The following is a 6000-nucleotide window of genomic DNA, read 5'->3' on the forward strand; positions in this document are numbered from 1 at the left end:
AAATTGTAAATTGTGTCTTTTAAGAGGATTTAGATTGTTTGTTAATACTTATTATGTTTGGTTCTGGACTGTCCAGTGTGGTATGGGAGTGAATGTTGATACGACTGTGGTTGAATGTGTCTATTTATGTACAGTAAATATTTTGTGTTATTAGCTCACTGTTAATTGTGGAAATACTTATAAAAAAAAGTTTTGGTGAAATTAAAAACAAAACGCATAAACATATTGATTAAATCGACGAAACAAAAGGTCCCTCGTGCATTTTGTTTTCTTTCGAAATGTTCCCACATAAGAAAGTGGAGTAAATTAACCCATCAGTACTGGCATTGTTATTGTTACTTCTTTCTATCCCCAGGGCATATAAAACCTCTTTTATAAGGGTCCTTCTTTTAAGTACCTGCCCCCCCACCTCAGGACACCTAGGGGATACCCTGGGGGTACCTAATATGCCAAAATATTGTGCCCCTAGCACCAAAGTCGAGTTTGAGGACAATTTACCTTTAAAACCAGTGCTGCAACACTTTTAAATGACCTCAGACTCTTAGCAGTGCACCCATGCAAGTGCAGAAAGGGCCGCTGGCCTCTAAACTGCCATGCCATATTATATACTAGGGACTTAAAGGTAGTTATAATCCCCCTGCCCAGTTATGTACTAGGGACTTATAGAGTAGGGCATGCCAATTGTAAGTGTACCCTAATATTTAGTGTACCCTCATATATGTGTGTGTTTTCACTGTGTTTCACTTTAGCACCGGCCCTGGGCCTGGTTAGGCAGAGCCCACGGACATTCAGAGTCAGTTACCACCAGTACTGGTCACTAAGAAATTAGGGCGTCCAGGGCACAGAATGACTTTGCAACATTGAGGTCACCATGACACTTCAACATGACTCTTTGCCTTGTATTGGGTTACAAGGGAATTTTAGACTAGGAAATGTTATTCCATTGCCTACTTCCCTTGTGCATTAGGTTCCACCAATGGTGCGCACATGGCACATTAGCTACCCTGGTGCAGGTAACAACATTTCTGCAAGAAGCAGTGCTGGCACCCCATTAACAAGTAAGATGTCTGCCTACCCATAGGATGCTACACTGATGTGTATGCTGCCTTTACTGCAAATACGCATGACAGCTACATTGCCAAACAGTCATTTAGTTGTTGGGGATTTTTATAGCTTGTGGCTACTAGGTAGGTTTCACTAAATCGGACTGGCACTCCGAAGCATAGTCATGTATATATTATGTGCTACATCCTGTAAGTTACCACATTGCAACAAATATCACATATTTGTTACTGGTGATGCAGAATCCCCACTTGTAGCCTTCTCTTCACCTCTTCCGGCGTCCAAACACAGAGGTAAAATAAGGCATGCATATGTACACAAGCCATCACTAAATGGTCTTTTGGTATTCTCTAGTCGCACTCGAGGTGCTTCATTACTCTTGAGCAGTTGTCTGCAACATTACTGTAGCCTTTTGCATATTACAGAGCATTAGAACATTGGAATGTTGGGAGCTCCATTGAAAACAATGGAGTGCTCCGGGCTTATAATAGCTGGTATAAGCCCAGAGCGCCAACATTCCAATGTGTCTTTGTTCACAGCTCTGGTTGTGAACAAAGACTTCAGGGAGCCGGAGGGGATTTGAATCCCCTTGCGCTCCCTGAAGGCTTCGTTTTATTTGTTAGAACATTCTGCCCTCTAGTGGCAGAATGTTCTAATAGCCTTATAGCCCTTCGTAGCAGGGTTATACCGGCTTTTAAAGTCCCGCTGCTGTTGTTAAAGTCCCTCGCCTTCGGCTCGGGCCTTTAACGCTGCAGCGGGCCTATAACAGCCGGTATAGCCCGCTACGGCGGGCTATAAGGCTATATTGACATGCAACAGACTTACATTTAAGCCTTACCCTATTCGTACCCTTAACTACAGCACCATTCAGGTTTCTGGGATGGCACACAGAAAAAGGTCATGGTCTGCAGGTGTGTGATGAACTGGTGGCTTCATTTTTCACCCACACTGTTAGTTTGGTTGCTTTATCACACAGATTGATCAGTGTATTGTCCATGATGAAAGATGGACTATAGCACTGTACACATATATCATCCGGAGTCACCACTGCTGCTACACCTTGATGTCATATCCAAGCTTGCAGGTCTCAATGTAATATGCATATGCTAACATACTACGCACCTACTTATTCATTCATCCATTACATTTTATAACCAAATCAATTATTCACACACACTAAAAATGTAGTCACCAACTCACACCCCACATTTAGTGAACAGAGTAGAAAATATAAAAATGTAGGATTTCATACACGTATCTTCATTATTACAAACATATATTGCTAAATGCAATTACGTCATGGGTCTCAAACCATTTCTGTACTGAGAGCTAATTATGTTCAATGAAAAACATTGAAAGCTACTAACATTATTAGTGTTGTATAATTTCAATTTTGTCATATGTATATTAACTCAACCAAGCAAAAGCTTTCTAATTTATTAAGCAGGGCTGTACACAGGTGAGCTACTCAGAGGTAGCTGGAGACCTACAGTAGCTCATGAGCTACTGATTGGAGACCCCTGATTTACATCAACATAACACAAGGTATACGTTCAAAACCATGGGAATGCATTTCCATCTTTGTTTTCTTTCATAGCTATTTAAAAAACCTACAAGCTAGATTTTACAAAGGGTTTGTATTGCTCTTGGGTCACAAAAGGTGACAAGGCAAAGCAAGCCCTTTAATGGGATTTATTACGCCATGCCAAGCCACCTTCCACTGCTCTGTATCGCTTAGTAAATTCACAGTAATGCAAGGTAGCTCAAATCGCTGCCTTGTGCTTCTCTGCTTTGGGAAAGCATTCCATGAGTGGAACATGGGCATTCCAATTCATCCACCCATGGATTTTGACGCTATCCCAGATTTAATAAGGTTAGTAAACTTGTGATTGCATCAAAATGGTATGCACGTGTGCTGGTTTCTGCAGCACTCATAGAAAGAGGAAATGCCTCAAAAGATTGTTTTGTGCAGGAAGGTATACCTTCCTGCACAAAAGCAATCCTACCTGTAATGCAGGCACTTTTGTACCATGGACTGCATTGGCAAGAGACAACATTCATCTCCTTCTAATCATACTTTTCTTCCTTTTTGCTATCATAAGTGAATGTTAGGGTTACAATGTGGGTTATGGTTATGTACTAGCTATGTTCTAGTTTTGTATCTTTAGTAGCTATTGTCACCCACCATTAAAAGCGTCAGCTTGATTTAAAAGCTTGGGTAATGTGACATTACCATATATTGACCAATTTCATACTATTCCATTGAAAGTTATGTTTTGATATACATGAAGTAGTGGTTATATGCAGATGTGATTCTTTCATTTCCATTTCCTTTTCAGCTGGCCACCAAGTAGAAAGCATTAAAAGACTGCTTCTAGAGGCAAAGGAGAAATATGACCATGTCTGCAAGGAAGGCATAGAAGGAAGACCACAGCACCACTGCAGAGAAGAAGGGAGCATCTACCAGAAGGAAAGGTGTATCAGCCAGTGGAGTCATTGGACAAGCGAAGAGACTCTGAGAGGCAGCCATCAAGGGTTTGGCTCATCATGTCACTACATGCCAGCAGCAAGGAATCCTCTTCCACTTCACCCACAATAATGGGGTGGCAGCTGCAACCCCTGTTACCCATTCTCCTTCTGCAAGTACATTCTGTATGATCAGCAGCCCAGGGTAACATTTGTCCCTTACACCCTTGAGCCTTCACCTGGTATTCCACACCCCATCTGTTTATGCAACCATGACTGCTTTTCAGGAGTCATTAAGCAAGCACTCTCTTGACCTTCAAGAGTTTATGGTGGAGGTAAGAGCACAGTAGAAGGCTCATGCTGGCCAGCACAGAAAGTTATGATGACTCATGTCCTGCAGCCATTTCTATTCCACTTCTGTCTCCCAAGCTCTTCCTACTGCTGTTGTTATGTCTCCAAGCATGTATTTTCATTGCACCCTTAAACCTACACTATTGTGTCGAGACTGTCAGGTTGTGATTGTCAAGTACTGCTCTGTAATCAAACATGTCTGTTCCTCTGAAGAAGCTGCTTGTGGTCCTGGTCTTTGAAAGAGAAGGGAAAGATTACTAGGAATTGTGTCCCTTACACAAGGAAAGATATTCGGAGACACGGTCTGTGTTGGGGCATGGACTTTAAATTAGTTTTTGGATTTTTACTTTTCAAGTCCACATTCATTTTGGACTTTTGAACTTTGTTTGGGACTATATTTTTTCCTATTTAGGTTTTTTTGTTAGCATTTATATTCCCATTTGACCTTGTACATAAACTCATCCAGTCTTGGTTGCATCTTGTTTTTAGGTTGCCTGCTCTCCCTCCAAGTTCAGTCTTCCTCCATAGACTAATGCTCCCCGTGGGGCAGATTTATCAAATGGTTCATGTTGACCTTGTGCCAATCAAAAGGATGCAGGGTGACACACAACCTAGAGTGAGATTTATCAAGTCACACAAGGCCACCTTTCATGGCCGTCTGTGGCTTAGTACATCCTGAGTAATGCAAGGTAGCGCAAGTCACTGCCTTGTGTTACTCTGCCCCAGGGAGACGTTCCATGGGTGTTCCCAAGCATCCAGCCATGGATTTTGGTGCATTCCCAGAGTTACCACTGTTGAAAAATATATATATCCATTTAAATTTATATGTAGGCACTACAAAATATAATCCTTAGGTATAGCACACTAACATGAGGCACGGAGCTCCAAAGGGCTTCCTATCTGACCTTGCCTGGACAAGCTTTAACAGCTATTCTGAACCACATTAGAGGTCACTTTGCTTGTCCTGACTTCATGATAGTTTCCTAGTTTCTGGCTGTGCAATTTGCTTACACAGGGCCGAGCCAGCCTTTTCTGGTCTACCCATATCTAGCTGTTTATAATTGGCTGGGTGCAGATCTTGCACATCCCTGTTAGCCATATTTGGCTTGGTGCCTTATTCTAATTCTGCTGACATGGCATTACTAAAATGCATATAACACCCAGAAAACAGTCACTCTGGGAAGAAGCAGTCTGACAGCCCCTAAGGCAGGAGACCTGAATTCTTCCTTGCTGATCAGCAATGATGTATGCATTTGGTACCAATAAATACATTGTACTCTGTTTCTGAGCAACCTGCTATGTCTGGTGAGTTTCATTCATTTGCTTTTGGGAGCGTGCCAGTATTTCCGTAACAGAATGGCGTTAGAAGTGCGATACCTTGCCTTTCAAATGCATATTTAACACACAGTATTAATAAAAAAAGGGTATTAACTGGCATTTAAACTAAACAGGGGACTGTAGAGAATGTTTCCTACATTTTCTCTGTATCAATAGAGATTGATATGTGGTAGAGGTTTACAGACTCTCTTAACTTCCACTGCAGGAGAGCCTGGGTTAGAGAATAATTTATGCATACCTACACATATGAGATGTAGTGACACAGGAGACTGGTAAGTAACATCTTACAAAGCCAAAAAAGCGGAGATAAAACCAGCGCCCTATTTACAAGAGGGTGCTAACATGCATAATCGCATGTTAGCACCCTTTTTCTCAATGCCTTCCTTTGCATCTCCAATGAGATGCAAAGTGGGCGTTACTGGGCGTACCCCAGATGGACTACCTTGCAAATATGGCTGATGTTTACATCGCGATAATTACAAGGCAGCCCACATGATTTTAGCACACATTAGATTTTGGCGAAAACAGCAGTTTTAGCCAAAATCTAACGTCTGCTAAAATCCTGACTTATCCATCCCTAACATAGGGGGTGGATTATGCTGATACAACCCTGTGGGTCGTATCAGCAAGGTTATCGCCCTTTTGCAGGGAACATCGCTGGAAAACCAGCGATGTTCCCTGCAAAAGGGAAATAACCTCGCTATCTCTGGAATTTTTATCGCCCTGGAGTAAATACCAGAAATAGCCTGCGATAATATAATTATCGCTAATCACAGCCAGCGA

General features: G+C 42.0%; 1 long non-coding RNA gene across 1 annotated transcript in view; it reads left to right on the top strand.

Annotated features, from left to right (window-relative positions):
- LOC146816794 (uncharacterized) overlaps positions 1-5171 on the top strand; it is a 48105-nt gene extending 42934 nt beyond the window's left edge. Inside the window, exon 3 of the long non-coding RNA XR_014962940.1 lies at positions 3402-5171. This is a non-coding gene — a long non-coding RNA (uncharacterized LOC146816794). The remainder of the gene's footprint in view (positions 1-3401) is intronic.
- The last annotated feature ends 829 nt before the right edge of the window (positions 5172-6000 follow it).

This window comes from Triturus cristatus, chromosome 6 (genome assembly GCF_964204655.1).
Source record: "Triturus cristatus chromosome 6, aTriCri1.1, whole genome shotgun sequence".
Classification (NCBI taxonomy): Eukaryota; Metazoa; Chordata; class Amphibia; order Caudata; family Salamandridae; genus Triturus; species Triturus cristatus.